This window comes from Branchiostoma lanceolatum, chromosome 19, assembly GCF_035083965.1.
Source record: "Branchiostoma lanceolatum isolate klBraLanc5 chromosome 19, klBraLanc5.hap2, whole genome shotgun sequence".
Lineage (NCBI taxonomy): Eukaryota > Metazoa > Chordata > Leptocardii > Amphioxiformes > Branchiostomatidae > Branchiostoma > Branchiostoma lanceolatum.
Window position 1 is genome coordinate 9,645,558 of NC_089740.1, and position 19,868 is coordinate 9,665,425.

General features: G+C 38.9%; 1 long non-coding RNA gene across 1 annotated transcript in view; it reads right to left on the reverse strand.

Moving 5' to 3' along the window:
• Positions 1-19,868, reverse strand: part of LOC136425446 (uncharacterized) — a 64,198-nt gene that overhangs the window by 18,829 nt on the left and 25,501 nt on the right. Inside the window, exon 2 of the long non-coding RNA XR_010754040.1 lies at positions 8,364-8,432. This is a non-coding gene — a long non-coding RNA (uncharacterized lncRNA). The remainder of the gene's footprint in view (positions 1-8,363; positions 8,433-19,868) is intronic.

The following is a 19,868-nucleotide window of genomic DNA, read 5'->3' on the forward strand; positions in this document are numbered from 1 at the left end:
ACACCCCCGACATTTTCATTACCAGGACGGCATTTGTGTGTTTTACGTACCCCGAAAGGGCCACCTTTAAGAGAGAGAGATCAACTTCCCCTGCCCTGCCATCCATCCTACACCGGCCTGGACATTGTTATTGAAATCCTAACATTTCACACATATTGCCTGGCTCGAATGTCAGCCCCCTTAGTGAATGGGCTGCCGTTTAAAACGGCTTGACAGCTTGCTCCTGTTTAGATAACCCCTGACCCTCCAACCAACGACGCTGGTCCTGTTAATCACGTTACGCTGCCTGATAGATCAGCCGGCGTACAATAATTCCCACCCGAGCCGTCGCTTTAGACGCGGCGTCTGCATCGCGGGGCACCGTGCCATTGTGTCAAGCGGTTGTAAATGGCTTCCTTTGTTTGTCGGATCAAAAATGCCAATAGTATGTGATATGCTCGTAAATAAAGCAACCGGGGACCCTAAAATGACGGGTGATATAGCCCTTTCGCCTATAGATTCTGACACTTTGAGTTGCCCCTTGCCTAAATGATGATGGCGAGAAGTGAGAAGTGTTATTTGATCGAATACATATGCTGCTAACCCCATCTAGTGAGGTATTTGACACTTGTCAACCCTCATTAAGAGCCCTGTACAGCTCAGGAGCATAGGGAGGTGTCAAAATTCCTCATGAAATATTAAAATGCAGGGATGTTATGTGGTTTGGGGATTCACTGTCTGGTAGTTTGGAAGTCTTTTTTGAGAGAGAGTTCATTTTTATGAAGACAAAATTGTCTTAATACAGTTACTGTTATGCTAGCATAAAGCAACTTTTTTCAATCAAACCTATTCAGCACTACATTCATTATCACTTCTTGAAAGACAAATTAAAACTGTCCTTCAAATGATGTGACAACTCAAAAATGTATGATTGTTTTTCAAATGTCAATTTTCAATGAAAAAAGGAAATATATCTGGGATATAGTCACTGCAGCATTCTAGAAAAATACAAAATTGAAAATTAGGTAGAAAATAAAAATCAAAGAGTCATTCCTCAAAACATCAAATAAAAAATCTAACTAAAGTATGTTATTATTGCAACAAACATTTAACAATTCATAAAACATAACAGAACTAAAATCTCTTCTGGTTGGAAGAGACCGTCCAAATGAAAATAAACATTGCCCTCTTTTATTCCACCAAGTTTTATCTCTTTGTCAGTAACTTGCTTTTTTTTGTATGTTTTCCTATTTCAAATTTTCATACAAGGCTTTGACTTCCATTCTTACAAGTGGCATATTGTACTGTCCAAAAAAAAAATCAATATGTTTCACTGTTCAATAATCCGTCAACAAAAGTCCATTTCCTACGAAACAAAAATGTCTCAGTAAAAACTGAAACTACCTGCTATCTTTATGATGTATCTACGCTTGCACAATTTGTCAAACCATTTAATGAAATGACAAAAGTGTGGTACGGGAGGGATTTTTACATCTAAATGAGGATTTCCGTCTTTTTTCCAGACATAGTTTTACACGGCAGACAGCGCTGGAAGAACATGACGACACACATGGGGTTTCCTGGTGCCACTTATCAACCAGAGGATCACAGTTTCGCTCGTAAAAAATAATGCCGACTTTGGCTTTCCTCCTGAAAATGAAGACAAAAGTGCCTTCTGTAGAGACAATAGCTCGATTTCAATCCCTCCAAAACAACAAAGATAAGGGCGGTAAAATATAAAAATGGCTTGACCACAACTGGGAAACTTTGTGTTGACTGGTAAAGCCAATGAACATAGAAAAGCTACAAAAACTCTGTTTATCTCTAAGCTATCAGTACAGTGTATGCAGTCCTCATAATTCTATCCTGTCAGCTGAAAATTATTGACAGCCAAGTCATCATGAAAACACATTTACTAGACTACATTATATTGGAAAGAAAGACGTGGCCTTTCCGTTGATGGCTTTTTTGACATTTTACCTTAAAGTTTGTTATTGCTATTATAGTGCTTAATATATGTCTACTGTACAGACTCTGAGATAAAGTTTGAACCAAGAACTTTTATTGAGATATTCACAGACATTTCACTGAATTCATTACAGAGGACTGGATTTACATGATACATGTATTTCTTGCAAATCGTACATTCAAGTAAAAGTAGACTGAGCTTTTTAGATTTATCTTAAATAGAGTATTTACAAGACAATGGGCTAGAAGTGGTCAATAATGGCCTTGCGTTGAGCAAACCTGTAAAAAAAAGCTGACATGGACTCTTTTGAGTTCTTAACTGTCAACTGCAAATGAAAGCAAAGAAGAAGAAATTTCTCAAATCTGACAATGTTATCTATCAACAGTTTTATGATATGTAGAAAAAGTACATAGCAAACATGGAAAAAATTACTTTTTCTTCTACGAATTCAAGCTTATCATTCAAAAGTGGAAAAAACTGTTCTTATAAGAAAACATAAGACACAGTGTTTACTTTTTGTCAACTGTAATAAGGATTCAATGAAAATATTCTCACAGACTGTTTATCTTCAAACTTAACAAAATTTTCAAATCCAGAAAATAACTAAATTAAAAATTGTTGAAATTTACAGTAAAAATTTCATAAATCCTGTTTCAGAATACATTTTATCAATACAAATGAACTTTCAAGCAAAAAAAAAGAAAGCCTAGTATGTCCACTCTGTTCAGCTGTGGTCAGAACTGGACCTAATTAGGCTCCATTTTACTGTGCGAGGGCCCATATTCCAAACCTTTACACATCAAAGTAATGACTATGAATTTAAATGCAATTAGGGCTTTTCCCCAATTTGGGTGGCCTGAGTTCTTAATGATAGCTTTTGCCTTCACCATAAGGGGTACTAGTGAGGGTCCAGCACTGTTCATCTTATGCATGTGCACAGGCTGTTTCCTTGCGTAGCCAGACGGCTTGTGCTACGGCTACGGGCCGGCGCCCAAACGTGACTTTCACGTAAATTGCGACCGTGGGGACGGATCCCGCTACACCTTGGCTATTGAGAATTCCCGACAATACCACGGTGGAAATCCCTTCCAATCTCACATCCAAATAATTAATTATCTCCCCATGCATGGCCCAAGGATCGATATCACCTCTCTCTCATAAGGCCCAAAATTTGGTACACCCCTCTGAATCTGAAGGGGCCCATTTTTCATTCTATTCTCCACCTGTCAGAGGTAACGCAATAACCTGCTCCAAAAGTTGCTTAGTCCATGAAAAAGAAAAAAAGGACACACCGACTTAACTTCGCTCTGTGTTGCGGCGCACGGGTCGGGTGATAAGTATCTTATTTTTGGGCATGATTATTCCCGCGGCTCGCATGAATCACGTGCATTCAGGTCCGTGCGATGGTCCCCCTCCTTATCTGCGACCAGCAGTTTGGTCACTAAGGTCCGTCCGTGATGGACGCTCGGCTCGCGCCGAGACGGCACTTTGCCGGTGAGGTTATCTTACATTACAAGCCATGTTACGGTCACGGGAGAGAGAGTAATCAGCTACCCGTGGTAAGAGGGGGATTTAATCAGACCCATTTTTCACGATTTTGCGGGCGCCTTGCTTGCTCGCCGCGTCCAAATTGGCAGAAAAGTTGCGGAGAAGGGAGCCCGCGACAAAGCCCATTCAAGCGCTGATGGAACAAGTTGTAAAGGCAAAACTGCACCAGTTGATTAGCACTGCTTGAGGCAGTGTCCAAAGAACCAGGCGCAGTACACATCAAATCCTCTAGAGGGTGCTTTTCAGCCAATGCATCAGTGTCAGAAAGCTCTGCTGGGCTGGTTTTTCAATTACTCTCATAATGACAGTACTAAAATCACGCCACCCTGAAGACTTTGGTTTGGGGTGACCAATTACGGCCAGGATTCTTAATTAAAGACAATTACGAGCCGTCATGATTAAAACCTACTAAAGGATAAACGATACTGCGAGGCGGACGATTCAACGGAGAGCTCCGCTCTGGGGGAATTCCAACTGGCCAGGGAAGGGCGATGTAATAAACATCAGGAAGTCTTCACACACTTTTGGACAATTTGAAATGCATCGGACGAAAATGAGAATTGATCGGCCGGGTGTTTCATTAAGAATAATGATTCTTCCAGGGACGGTCGGAGAGCCAGGTTCAATATCTTCCGCGCAAAACATGGAAATTCCGCGTAATCTACCCCGAAATGACAAACAAAGGAAATGCGAGTCATATTAGGAGCGGCGGTATTGGATCTCGGAAGAATAACGCTTATCATCAATCTGAGCCATCATTCACGACACATACACGGTTTCCTACAGGTCCGTCCGACCGCTGCCGAGGCAGGGACTGAACCAATCAAACCAAATTGCTCCTGTGTACCGCACTAATCACAACATTTGCTAACAGAATTACGCAAATTCCCTGTGCTGCATTCACTTTCCGTACACAAGAAACTGTTGATGAGAAAGACCCTTAGTCCAGGTACTGTCTTTAAAGTGCTCGGCTACATGTAGTTCTTCAGTACAATATTCCGCAGTGGAGCTAACACAACGGTCCGTGTAAGGTTTGTCATTAATACAGAAAACTTCTTATTGAAAACAATATTTCTGAATAAAAGAGTGATATCATAATTATTCATATCCGAATTGTCATGTCAATTCTATCAGAATTTCAACTTAACGTCTCCAAGCTTGACACATACAGTTCTAAAGTTTGAGATATTCAATTGTCTAACATAACATGCTTCTCCCTTGCCAAAGTCCTTTGTAACTGTTTGGAACAACTCAATGGAAAGAACAACTTTTATCGGTAACGTTTATAAGCATTCTACAGCATCTCTTGTCCTACACTGAACCACAAAGCAAATTCTTCGTGAATGATGTCCTATTTTTTCATCCGCTTTTTTTATAATGTCGTTATTGCCTTTCAACTCTCGACCTTCGCGAAACGCTGATTTGTGTCCAACACGAAACAAGAGCTGATGTTGTCGTCCCTCGCAGCCATAGCTCGTCATTAGTTTGGGCTTATCTTACTTCCGGTCTCCCGCTACACCTGTACCGAACAAAAGTATTGATCGCTATTGATCGACTTCTCAGATTCAAATCTGGACACACCAAGAATGGCTATTAAACTTTCGCCACATATTTCTTGTTTTCCCGCGGAACTTTCATGTTGGACGCGAAAGGTGCAGTTTTATCGCTGCGGAGGGTAATGCAAAAGAAAGAGTTATTAGTGCGATTTAGCTCAGCGCTATGTTATAGATTTTTTATTTCCCAAGGAAGGCGAAAAAAAAGTACAATGAATTATTGGGATATGATTGCCAGAAAACTTTTTACTTTGCACTGGAGTTGTTGATACAACTTTGTTTTCAGTTAACAAGTTGTACTGTACTTTGAAATAGCAGGAATGATCAACAATTTTTAGGAAAAATGTTTAGTCAAGATTATTGATTTTTTCAAAATGAGCATACATTTGACATTTCCTCCTAGGGGTGTGGTCATATTCATCGTAAGTTGTCGAACGATCTCGATGTTGTAAGATTTTTGTGGGCTGTGACAGAACCAACTGCTTATATTACTCCAAATATTACTCCAGCATCAAGCTTACATTGATTTGGTATCTCTGATTATGTTGTATGTTATAGTATCAAACATTCCATATTTTCTGACTTCAATAGACTTTGTAGGTATACACATGCACTACATTGTATTAAGCTTAAGCCATAGGATGTTAGGACTTTCTAAAGTGCCTAGCTATGTGTCCGAAAACGGTTAACTTTCTGGGTGGTGGAGCTCTCATGTACAAAAAAAGTTGTTATGTAATGGTATTCTAGACATATGATATCAATTTCAAGTTTAACATTCCATATTCATTGATTTTGACATTGACTTTATACTAGGTTCTAGCTTTACATGTACTGGGCAGCTAAGTTCCATAGGAAGTTAACTTTCTGGGTGTTAGGGTTCTCACATACAAAAACGGTTGTCATGTATTCGGTATTTTAGATATGAATATTTAAAGTTGTAAACACAATTCCCATATTTACCGATTTTGATGTAATGACTCTGTACTACATTTTTATAGGTTTACATAATACATGTACTGCCATAGGATCCGGAAGCTTACTTTCTGGGTGGCAGGGTTCTCGCGTACAAACACGGTGTCATGCATAAGTCGTTGTGACGCGTTGGGCCGGGACAACGCCCAGGGTCAGCCACCGCCAGATATTACATCATTAACCCTGCTACCAGCAGGTGGCCTTTGCCCCCCAAACCACCCTGCACAACTTGAGTGATTGTGTATTAACCACAACAATTGCTATACTTACACCCCAACAAAATGGCTGTATTTAGAGTTGAGGGGTGACCTTTTATGTATAGCTATGATTGAGAGCGGAATAATTCCAAAAGGGGTGTAATTTGGACAATCACGGGGGGAATTGTTGCCTCCGCGAGGGCAAAATAACGGTTCTTCCATGGGACTGTCAAAAAGTGTAGCCAGGGGCTGAAAGACCGCCGGGGCCCGTGCCAGGCAGGGGTATAATTTTGTTTGGAAAGGGGCAATTTTTGGCTCTTAGTTTAGTCAAGGTAAGTACAGTGTTACTCTCTCCATCTGTCAAAACCCCACTAGGAGGGTTCCTCTTCTCTGATTACAATCGGAAAATGCTCATCCGTTTAAACAACTTTTCCTTTCCTACCGTTTTGGTAAGAAATGAAAGAAAGATGTTATTTGAAAAGTGTAACCTTCTGAAAGGTAACAGCCAACGTTTCCGACAAAGATATTGCTGTAATCATGCCTGAGTCTTAAAGATACGAAACCACTGATTGGGTCACAATGAAGCCTTAACGGTCTGAATTTCAAATCAGCCAATGAAAGAGCAGAAAATTACAGTGTCATTATGGTGGACAAAAGAGTAAATCTAATGATAGCATATGAGAATTTCCATAAGAAAATTGCTCCCTATCATGTCGATGTATCTTAAGCACTTAGTAATATATACATAGATGGTATATCACAGAAAACTAATCATTATTTAGCATCTTTAAATTATCAGTCACAAATTGAGCTCAAAACAGCAACTACCACAGGTCTAAACAACCTGTCTATAGTGGGCACTCAAAGGAATTGAAGAAAATGGACACAGTAGACGGATGGCCAGTATAGACAGGATTCTTAATTCTTGAGTCAAAGGGAAAAATAACCACAAATCTGTCAAAAAGTGGCTACCTCTCATGCAAAAGGGGGACAACCATACGTTCTGACATCCTTACATTAGGGTTAAGTTTAGGGGGTGCCGTAACATTGGGGATTCGGAACATTGGGGTGTCCGAACATTGGGGTGCTGAAAGATAGGGATGCACAGTGTAGGTATACAGGTCACTAGAACAGGTTTTACTGTATCATCACAAACATCATTGAATACATTTTACAGTAACTGTTGACAGTTACTTCTGAATATCATTCCTACAAACATTCATGATCAAATTTGCACTGCATAAGCATAATGATTGAAACATACACACCTGATTATGAAATTCATATTTCCTTCATTTAAACATTCTATTGATCTTGGTAATGTACAAAAGAGTGGTTATTTGACCTTTTCTGACCTTTTGGCCCAACAAGGGAATGTCCAAGCCTGACTTTACCCTATGGTCAGTCCCAACTACCGGTCAGCTCCTAATTTGCAATCTCTTCTTTCATTAGTTCTCATTTCACCTTGACATTATAAAATCCCCCCATAGGAAATTGTATGAAGGCTTGCTTGATTACAAAGTGCATGAAATACATAGTACATGTATCAACTACTGTATATTGGCTGGTATGGAAATCAGGAAACCTTGGCCCCTTCCTCTGGACATGGATTGTAATCTGCTTATTCACTGTCTAAACAATAAACTTCTATGAACAAGGTATGGTTGAGGCAGAAAGTTTGCATTTGGGACATGATTTACATGTGATTCTTATTTAGGGATGTCCATGTAGCTCAACTAGTAGCAGCCTCACATTTGAGCTTGTGGTTAAAAATAGTTGGTACAATGTAACTGGAAGACCCCGGCTCAATCCTGGGTACAGACATCTCGTTCTGGGCTGCACCGTCTTTCAGAAGGGATGTAAAATGTGGGTCCCATGTTTGAGAAGGTGCCTCAAGTGCGTTAAAGGGAAAGGGCTAGCAACCCCTCCTTGTAGAGATATACCCTGCAACTGAAACAGCAAGGAAACTCCATGCCCTATGTGCCACTAGGCGACTACAAGGCATCCAATAATAAGTACATTTAATGTGATTCTCGGAAATTACTGTTAACTTATTCAGTCTTGAATGCAGGTCATAACTGGACAATGGACTTAAAAGTAGTTTAAATACATATTGACAACTTGATGGTTGTCCAAAACTCTCACCTTTACTTTACGTAACACCAAGTTGCTGGTTGCTTTCTTTCTTTTCTTGGATTCCTGTATTGCGTGGTTCTGAAATAAATAAAAGTGACTTGATCACCATTGATACTAATGTACAGAAGTCACAATGGTCAATTAAGATATGATTGAAAATCAACATGTTTTGTATCTTATTCTGTACCCGTCCCTTACTTACGCATAAACCCACGACAGTCAAATACAAAGAAGAAAACTGCATTCAGTCATTCTTACAGCAGAAAAAATTGTATTACCTCGAAAACTGATAAGTTTTGACCCCCCCCCCACCCATTGTTACAGGCAGTAATGTCCATCACAGCAAAACTGTGCAATAAACAAACTTACAAATACAAAGAGTAAGTCTATGTCCTTGCAGGTAGAACATATTCCCTCTCCCTCCAAAACAGACAAATGAAAAATGCAAAACTGTGCAATAAACAAACTTTCCTAAACGTTCTTTTCAAAGAAGCCCCCACGAGACTCAAATACAAAGGGTAAGCCTGTCTCTTTGCAGGACAAACATATTCCCTCGCCCTCCAAAACTGACAAGTATTGCCCCCCCGTGTTGGACAGGAAGTGATGAGTCAGTGACTCACAAATTACGAGGATTAAAGCAATCACCCCGGACTTCAACATCACAGACAAGTGCATTAATTGACCTTGAGTTAGCAACTAGTATTGAGCATCGAGCATTTTCTCGATCGCAGCATTTGGATGAACGTTTCTGTGGTGCCTTGCTACAGTCAAACCTGTCTATAAGTCACCACTCGAGGGACTTAAAGAAAGTGGTCCACAGAAGACAGGTGGCCACTGTAGACAGGATTTCTAATGTATTTGTCAATGGGAAAAATAATCTAAGGGACCACCAAAAAGTGGCTATAGTGTCCATGTGGTCCTTATGTAGAGGTGGTCACTGGTTCAGATTTGAATATATTTTCAAAATAGTCCCAAACCCAAGGTTCTCTGCACTGCTTTTTTAAAATCCCTATCAGAAGACTCTGAAATAAATCATAACAAAGGCTAGACATGTTTAGGTATCTTATGTCAAAATGTCATATTGGAAGCAAAAGTTGACGTCGTGGTGTAAGGCTAAGATTTTGACAACAAAGCAGAAAACAAAAACAGAAAATGCAATAGATGGTTCAGATAGATTTCTTGTTTCTAATTATGAATATCATATGAATAACTATAGTCTCTCATCTTCACAGTATCTAATACATGTACTATATAGAATAATGCAGGCAGACTTCACTCTATGGCAATGTGGACTGTATGCTGGCATCGACAGGAATAAAATATCATGCCGGCACAATGCACAAATTATGTGCAATAACGAAATCTCCACATGTACATAACATACTATATTATACAACATGTGTAAAATTAGGAAGACTTAAGTATCATATACACTGCCCACACAAATCCTTATACAAAATTTCAAGATTTGCAGACTTTTTGTAACTCATCTACTGCTTTTTTCAAGAAATAAATCTTCAACTGGTTCCTGTCCTTGGTGCTGAAAGTGAATTGGTTGTTGTTATAGCAAAACTCTGTGTATTTCTATAGCAATATGATTACAGTCTTTCAATAGGGATTCAGCAAGTAAAAAGTGATAAAGTCATATCCAAATGATATAATTTTTCCATACAAAAAAAGGACATCAAGTGCACAACAAGTTTTGTAGTATAAAGTACAAGGACTAACACCTAAAAGCTATTACAATCCTTTTCATAGATGTCTATTGTCCTACCAGTCTTTTAAGATGTTCCCAAAGTAGCCCAAGGTCCTTACTTTAGTTAAAGTTTTAGCAAATGGGTTAAGAACTGAAGAACATACATTTTCTTTCACCCATTTTGTCTTGAGTGCTTCGAACCTTTTGGCGAGGCTCCCAAGTGTATAAAATAAGACGTGTTCCTTCACTTATGGCTGCGAAGTGGTTTTCGAGTTTTCAGCCCGTAGCTCTTTTGTACCACTTTGTTTCTAATGATGCATGTTTGGTAACGAAGGATTGTTTCAATTAAGACCCACCGCTTGCAAGCACTGCGCTTTTTTAGTGGAGACTCAAATACTTTTCCCCTGTAGGCCTTTGTCGTGGTGATAGCCGCCATTTATTTGGGTATTCCCCCATGTCCCCTAAAAACACTTAAGTGCAATTTGCAAAATTTCAACACTTTTGAAGTGATGACTTTGTACGAGATGCTGCAGACATTACCCTCTGGCTGTGGTATGAGTTTAACATGTTTATCCGTAGACAAATTGTCGAGAGAATTGTTGACAAGACCTTGTTCACTTTTGTAAAGTGAGCAGGTAACTACAGTTTAAAAGTCTGCGGTGAATCTAAAGACAGTGTAAAATGCCCACGGGACACCAGTTAATGGAAAACATGACATATAAAACACCCACAATTACTAGCAAACACAAAAGTTAAAGAAAATCAATTTTCCACATCAGATTCAAATAAAGTATTGAGTTGGTTGTATATCTATGTTTCAAGCAAAGCTGTGTCTGTGTGGGCTTCACTAGAATATCTCGGAGTCCTCGAATTCCCCCAAAGCATCTTGAAGGGGAAAAGACTTGAGAAGGAATGGGATGCTAGAAAAATTAAGCAGTCAATAGCATCCACGTTGCAAAACTTACTCTTTTTATGATGCCTACTTGAAAGCAATCATCATAAAAATAGACCATGACTACGATCAAACATTCCCGCAACCACTCTACAGATGTTACAAGTACATTAAGTAAAACAGCATGGTCCTAAGAAATGCTAATTATTGTATGGAATATAGTTTACTTTATTCTAACGTATTCTCATGGCCTTATAAACTCACTGACAGTATGCTTTCTGACCATAGAATTTAATGTAATTACAAGTTAACATTTCCACCTCGCAACTACGACCACAAAATAACAGCAGAACACATTTCTGTACACTTGATTGTCGAACAAAGTACAATTTCCTCACCAAAAACCATTTCGGGGCAACCTGTTTTAAAAAAAGAAGTTGTCAGAAGGCAAAAGTTTTCACAGAAAACAATTGAAATTGATGGACAAGACATTTCTCCTCCTCACAACACAAAGGCCATTATCAGAAGTTGAATGCAAATGGGCAACTCCATCGTGACAAACGGTCATATATCTTCCCGGCAAAAATCAATTTTGACGTCTACAGAACAACAGGCTCGGGATTTGGTATTGACAACCGGATGAGACATCGATGCACTTTTCTCACATTTTCCTCCAATCTGCATTTTGCTGAAGAATCACCGCTTCCCCAAAAGGGGGTAAAAACTCGCCATCTCTACCACAAATGTGCAAAACTTATGCCGCCCAGAAACTTTTCAACGGCATAAAATGGAAACTTAAGCATTTTCGCAAATTACGTTAGCCGGAATTGCAGGATAAACGGCGCGAGACTCTTACTCACAAAGGTCGCGACCCGTGATCCCAGGGGTCACGGATTACGCTCTTATCATACTTTTGCAACCATAGACGCCGCCCCGATCACAAAGACCACCTTCCAATTTTACACATAGTTAACCATTTCTGCCGGCTTCGCAAATGATCCCATATATCAACCAAACAGCATCTCTCCTGTGGATTCCGCAAATTGTTCATTTTTGCTGAATTAAACACTTCGAGGCCCGGAAGACAATGGTTAGCCTTCCGGCGTGCCCGCTGCATCCAGCGGCGTACAATTTGCGCCGGTGAAATCAGATTCTCCAAAATAACCAGGTTATCGGCATCAAAGGCAGAATGTTTTTCATTGTACATATGAATAGGGGTTAAATGGGGCTGCAATTGAGATATCTGACCCATAAAGTTGAGTGAATTTGCGAAGACTTAAGTCCTCTGCAGGCACAATCAGAAGGTGATCAGGTTTCCTTACTGCGCACATTAGATTTGGGGAGCGAATTAGAAGCGAGTGCTCTGGCATATGGTCGCCACGTAAACGGCAGTAATTACGATACGTTAGGGCGCGTCGCTTAACCTGGTCACCAAACCTTGTCATATTTGCTTTGCGGTCCCGTCTATATTTCATCTACGAACACAAGGGAGATGTAACAGCGTTACGGGTCCGAGAATAATGCAGTTAAACCAGTTATGTGACCGGTGGTAAAGTACTCTAACTTATTCCAAAACGACTGCTTGACAATTTGATGCTTGGGCGTGGCAGTTCCAGCATTCTCAAATACGTATCACTGAAACAATACAACAGTTACTGTATATGTATGCTTTCTTCCACACGTTGAGTTTGAAACTACAACTGTTACAATGGATGCTGTATGCTTTCTTCTACATCTTAACTTTGATGAAAAGACGTCTTGAAAATGTTTTTGATACCAATGTCTAGTGACTGAATTCATTAAGAACATTTTTAGAGCACAAATACTCAGTTTTTGTTAGCAATTTTTCAGGGCTTTGTCATATCTACACACTATACTGCCTTGTAAGTACAGTAAGTCATTTGTAAAAGACAACACTAATTTTGATGACACAAGAGGTTTTAGATGTCACTTGTTTCAAGGTCTATAAGTGAAGGGTTATTGTATTTCATTATGGTCTTGTAGTTTTAATCCAGAAGGACCTGAAAAAACTGTGAGGTCTCAGTTAAGCCTGTATTTGCCTGGCTTAGGGCTTGGTTCTAGTAGTTGTATGATGGTAGTTCTTGCGAATGTTGTGCATGTGTCGTAAACAAATTATTTCTCGTTACAGAAAACGCTGTCTTAGATCATCATAGACCATTCGTTCCCTCACATTCTGCTCAGAAGTCTCATGAAATCAAAATCGTACGCATAATACGAAGACCCACAACATTAACTGAATCTGTTACGGTAGTTCTATTTGCACTGAGACATTGGGAAAGCATACTGACCTATTAACGGTCAACAAACACACACTAGCAAACTTTAACCACCGCCATCCGTTGCATGGTTGGTCAGGTCATGCCCCCTTAATAGGCAGGTGTCACGACCTCTATCTAATTAAGTGGTAACGCTATTTGAAGATCAACCTTCATCCATCAGGAAAGCCTACTCTAAAATGTAGTATCAGTCACTTGATTAAAGTAAATTTCCCAATATAGTATATATCATCTAGTAATAATCTAATGGATTGTTTATGAATTGATTATAGCATTAGAATAGTCATATACAGTAGTGTGACGGAAGAAGTGAAAAATTCCAGTAGTGTATTAATTTTGAAAACTATTAGTTACACACATTTCATGGTTTGGAAGAAGTGAATATTACACAAATCTTGTATTGTGGGAAAAGTCTACCCATCACTTGTTCAAGTTAGATTCTTGTCCAAAGAGAAATTTTGTTGCAATAGATAACAACGTTATCACTCCAGGCAAATGCAAACAAATCTAATGATTATTGATGTGCATAATTCCTTTCTTGAAGTGTTTTGAATGTTTTAGTTCAAAACTGAGGTTGGCTATTTTGATCCAAGTAGATTTAGTTCTTTAACCTTCTCCCTGGTGCATAACCTCATAACTAATAGATAATTGAAAGCCATATGGCTACTTCAGTGCGTGAAAGGTTAACTAGATATAACTCATAATACAACTGTGTTTGTAAGTTTAGAAAACGGATTAAGAATCAAGTGTTATAAGAATGGAACTTTTGTACCTTTAGAATACTCTGGGTCATACTTGACAAAAATAAACTTGTCAAACTCAGACTAAACTAATTTAAAGTATGTAGTTAGTAGGACATATGCTCGGGGAATACACAATATATTCTGGTGTGGAACTGGATACTTCCAACTGGGACATGGGGTATCAAATATCGTTCAACCATAATGTATCAAAGGAGAAGGGAGAACCCCCCAGAGTTTACAGAACTCTCGTAGGATATGGCAGTGAAAAATCGTCCCACCTTTTTTCGGCATATTTATTGTTCAGGGAACATAAGCTACGATGTATCTCGCGGATTATCAATAAATGGTAGGCAATGGCGGAGCAGGGGGAAACCGCAATCGTTGCCAAAACTAGCGCTGAAAAATGAAGCTCGGTCCAAGCCGGAGGAGAGCGAGACAGCGACCAATCCCACGCCAAAATTGCAACTGCCGAAGGTCCTCGCGGGACCCATCATTTTTCATTAAGTCCCTTATTGTTTGTCAACAAAGAGGATAGAGTACCCCGGAAATTCATTTTTTCCATATTAGAGCAGCATTAGTTGACATCATGCATATGTTAACGCTGACCTTTTGAAATTAAAAGGTTGACCCCAGCTGAACCATAATTGCGTAGGTTTTATATTGTATTAGGTCCGTCGTTACTCATACTTACGATAAAATGTAGACAAGAGAAGACAGGTTGCTACGACAACATCTAGTTTATACCTGATTACTCTAAATGTAGCGATTATACAAAATTGATATGATACGTCTTGATTAAGATTAGGCAAGGTTAAACATAATACAGACTCATCTTCTGTTCTCTAATGTACTAATCACGATGTAACCTCATAGTTAGGGAATTCTAATGATGATTCCTTCATAAGATTAAAACAATTTTTCTCTCTCGTTACATGATTTCAGTGTCATTCAACAAGGTGAGCAAAGTGAAGAAAGAAATATAAAAGTCTCTACGTATGTGTTATTTGTTTGTTTCATTAAAATATCCATTATTATGGTTACACAATCAAAGTTAGCAGCCTACAAATGCTGATTCAACCAATGTTCCCTCACCCCTATGTTCTGACACACCCTAACCCCAACCCTAACATAGGCGTGTTGGGAGATAGGAATTTTGGAACAGAGGGACATCGGAACATAGGGTTATTGTAATATAAGGCTGCCCCTGATCAAGCAACAATGATAGGCAAGTTGCAAAATGTCATTGTCACAGTTATTCCAGCTTTTGACACATTTCGCTATTCTTACAAATCCTGCAGTGGTATCAATATTGGAACTTGTAACTTAACAAAAGCTTTATTCATCAGATAAGGGCACAGGCTGGGATAACCCTTGTACCAACTTGAATAAAAAGAGAGCGAACTTATAAAAGTGATGGGTGGGGGAATGTCTTATCTGATTGAATATCAATTACAACTTCTGTGCTTTGTATGTTTATCACTTTTATCCTACATCCCAAATCCCAGCAGAATGAAAAGGCATCAAGCAACTGAGCTTGAAACTGTGCGTGGAAAAAAGACAGATCTTACATGTAAATACCTGCTAATGTTCAAGTATCAAACTATCAGATTGAGTCAAACCTGCCAAAATTGCAAATACGCGTATCTTCATTTTATTTTTTGAGCCGAGTGTAAGAAACTGACCAACTGCTTGTTGTATTCAACTCTTATAAAACGAAGACTAAGTCTAAAACAACTCTGACAAGCGTTAAGCTCACCACCCTTTCTTCAGTATCTACACACACTGACGATCCATTTTTGTCAGTTGTAAACACATTGGCCAATACATCATTTAGTTTTGCTTGAAAATATACAAGAAAGGCTACAAGATTTCCTTTGGTACTATCAGTAACTAAAGTTGACAGTAACAAAGATCACACCTTGCTTTTCCTCCTGAAGAAAAGTGATGACTTTACAGAGCAGTAATTTGGGTGTATTGTGAACCTTTGGTTAGTGTATGTAATGGACAGCTATGGTGTGTTATTCTAGTACCCTATTTTCATCAATCATTTTATGAATAATTTTACTAAATCCTTTTGGCATGGCATAAAACGAAGTTAAGTTGAAAGAGGATCTCTTTTCATATTTCTCATGTGTAGGTTTGACAGAATATCCTGAGCTTAACAGATGTGGTTAGGACTGCGTACAGGGCAACCGGGATGATACAGCAAAAATCTTGTAGAAACAGGTCCAAATGTCAATGTACTTGAATATACTGAATCTGAATAAAAATACACATTCAAGTGCCTACTTAATTTGCAACTAAAAGATGAAAAGCTAGCACTGGAACAATTTGAAAACATTGTGTACCGGGCATTGAAACTAACACCATCTTCTAAACAAGTTTCTCTTGTAAGGACAGGTTCTTTGCACTGTGAGACACCGAAAGTTCAAATTAACATTTTGTTTACTGTTTCTGTCATCATTTGACACCTCAGGTTGCTTTGTAGAATAGTTTGGAAAAACAATTCTGGACCTGTAACTATTTCTCTGTACCTGTACCTGATGTTACATTTAGGTCCGCAGCCTTAGATTTGGCCTTGAAGTCCAACAGTTAACGAATGACAGCAGAAATTGAGGATCATATGATTGGTAATCCGCTGCATCCATCTCAAAGCGAGTTTGACAATGTGCTTGATTTTGCACCATTTTTCCTCATTACTGCACCGGACGGACATCTCGCGGGGACTTAACAACGAATGTCCTGTCATCGTGGATGCGAGGGTGGTACGAGCGGAGATGGATGTGGAAAGCGGGCGCGTTACATACGCAAAATCTCGTGGCCGGCTTTGCCGTAACTGATCCGGCTCTTCGCACGCCTACTCTAACTTTATTGATAACACAACACTGCTACCTCCACTCTCACAATAATCAATTATGTGCACAACACATCTGACTGCATCTCTGTTAATGTGTGATAGATGGCACTGGGGATGCCACAGGACTCACACACAAGATATACCCCGACTTTCATATTCATCTTCCTTATATGATCACCATAAACTGTTGTCTGTCTTGATTTGTTTGGCACGACTGTAAATTTTACCAACTATATGAACATCCATGACAGTGGCGGTGCGTGTAAATTACATACAACCATTTGGGAACTAGGGACACAACTTGTTGCAAGCAAAATCAATTTTAATAATTCTGAACATTTCTTATGTGCTTGAAAATGCATTTTTTGGAGCAAAGAAGTTTTCCAAATAGCTTATTTGTTAGCCCTACTTTTTACTTTGGTAGCCCTAGTTTTGCACTTTGTCAAAGCAAAATCATAGTTTGTCATCATGTTATAATAAGGCGTAGTAGATTTTTACAGTGATATCAGCGTCAAATTTGTCACTGACACTTCCACACTTCAGTACTTAACAGGGTGTGTGCCGAATATGGGTATGTCCGAGCATGATATATGGCACGTGTCGGAGAAATGTCGTGTTGCAATTTTTTTCCAATGACGCTCGTTCTCACGATACCGGTAAAATGTAATAGATATGGGGAGGTGCGGTGCCGGCAAATTAATCATTTCGTTTCCTGTTTGCAAGACGACAAATATATAGGAAACTATTGATTCAGAAGGAGCAACACCTTTTCAATGGGGATGCTTAAAATGACAAACTTATCTTTCCAATTGTAACTACAATCCCTGGGAACCATCACATGTAGTTGTAAGTCCTGTGGAAAAAACAGAAGCATTGAAGAAATCATTTGAAACAATTTGCTTCCATATTCTTGAATTATATGTAAACTTTAAGGTATTAGATTTTGTTCTTTTTGGCAAATGCTTACAGTGTCATTTGTATGTATGGATCAGGCACACCAAAGCAGAAGAAACAAAAAGATTTTCTAAATACAACTCATTTTGTTTCTTTGAATACCAGCAGAACATTCAGTACCAAGGACAGTAACCAGTTAGTCTTAGATTAAAGGTTTTCTTTTCTTTCACTCCATGAAGACTTGCTGATGATTGTGTTACTTTTGGGCAAATGTCTATGTTGTAACCTCCATTAGCATTAATCTGCCAGATTACATAAATCTACAACTTCCAAAAACTGTGGGTTTGAGAGATCTCTAGTGCAGCACCCCAAGGTATGCACAGTTTAGGTATACAAGAGTGCATCATGCTGGGAGATGTTGGGTTGGACATCTGTTTGGATGTATCTTTTCAGGGTTGTGGGTTTATGTACCATAGCGGAATTATGTTAATGTTATATTCAATTAATACATGATTGGTATTTAGAAATGTAACTTTAAAGACGGAATTAAAGTTTTTACTTCTCCACTGGTTGACCTAAAAGGCTTTAAGAGACTATGAAGAATCTTCCACTTACACTTAAGTCTAAGACATAAAAAAAGGTTTCAAGAAAAAACAAAACAAATAATCAAGCATCGATGCTAAGCAAGATATTAAGGACAGTAAGCTTTCTGAAATACTGATCACACTAATTATCATTACTATACAAAATCATTGATTATAACTTAACTTTGGTGAGAGATCTCAGTCTACGTCTTCTGTTTCAGAATTATAACTGCAATGTCCTACAGCCTTGAATACGGCTATCAGGATAGGATCAGTTCAAGGCATGATTTACATCATTCCACAAGAGTGAGGTAGTTTTACCCTTGCCTTTAAGTGTTAATAGTGTAATGTTATCTACTAAATGTGTTTCTCTGCTTGCCGGTAATGGCAAGTGGAAATCTAGCCCTATTTAGCCAAACTGGATAATAAATATGGTACTTAAGATACTCTGAAATATTTAGTTGCTGTGCCTCTTGCATTTAAAACAAGATGTTTCATACTGTGGCGATCACAATGCCATTTTAAGAAAGTAAGCATCTCTAAATTTGCACCTAACGTTAAATGTATCGGTGGAAATGTACGGAAAAACAAAATACATTTTGTTCCAAATTGTTTTAAATTAAATTTTTACACTTTTATTGTTTGACAAAGAGAAACTTTAAATTGGTAACTTATTCTGAGTGATATCTTCTTCCCTATGCCTCGAAGCACTTTTCACTTCTCAATTTTTAATGTTTACAAAATTGGCTTCAAGATTAAGTTGACATCAATGTTTTAGTAGAAACATCCTTGATATAGTCAATTTCTACTGCTGTAAATCAAATTAATTCAAAACGTAACATAGTTATAGAGCTAAAAATAACTAAAATTCAACAAATTTATCTTTATTTCAAAAAGCCCTCTTTGCACTTTTGAAACCGTATTACTCTGGCTTCATTTCTGCTTGGCTGAACATTAAGCTATCAACCACAAATCATGCCTTATTCTAACACCTCCTGGTGACCACTGATTCTTTCTGGGGCTAAATGGGAGGTAAATGAAGAGCAATGGAGACAGTGTAGGTGAGTTAAGAGATAGGAGATTTGTCTGTTAGAGACAGCTGATCACGCCTATACACCTGCTATCACAGTGGACAGATGGGGGAGGGTGGTGCTGTGAGATCAACACTAATGTCTATTTTAGCATGTGGGCTTTAACCTTCTCCCTGCTGCCTAACTCTGAAACCAATAGAGAATGGGGTGCCAAATGGCTAATTCAGTGTAGTAAAGGTTGAAAACAGCACCAGAAAGAATTATTTTACAACATATGCTTTTCAGCACTAAGGACAGCAATATTAGTGTGAATGTACTTCAGTATTTGTAGCATAGTGTTAGCATAAATGTACTTCGGGAAAGGGAACACCAGTACCTGTGTGAATGTCATTCAGTCCCAGGTACAGCAGTATCAGTGTGAATGCTTTTTAGCACCAGGGGCAGCAGTGTCAGTGTGAATGTCATTCAGCAGTTAGGGACAGCAGTGCCCGTGTGAATGTCCTTCAGCACCAGGGACAGC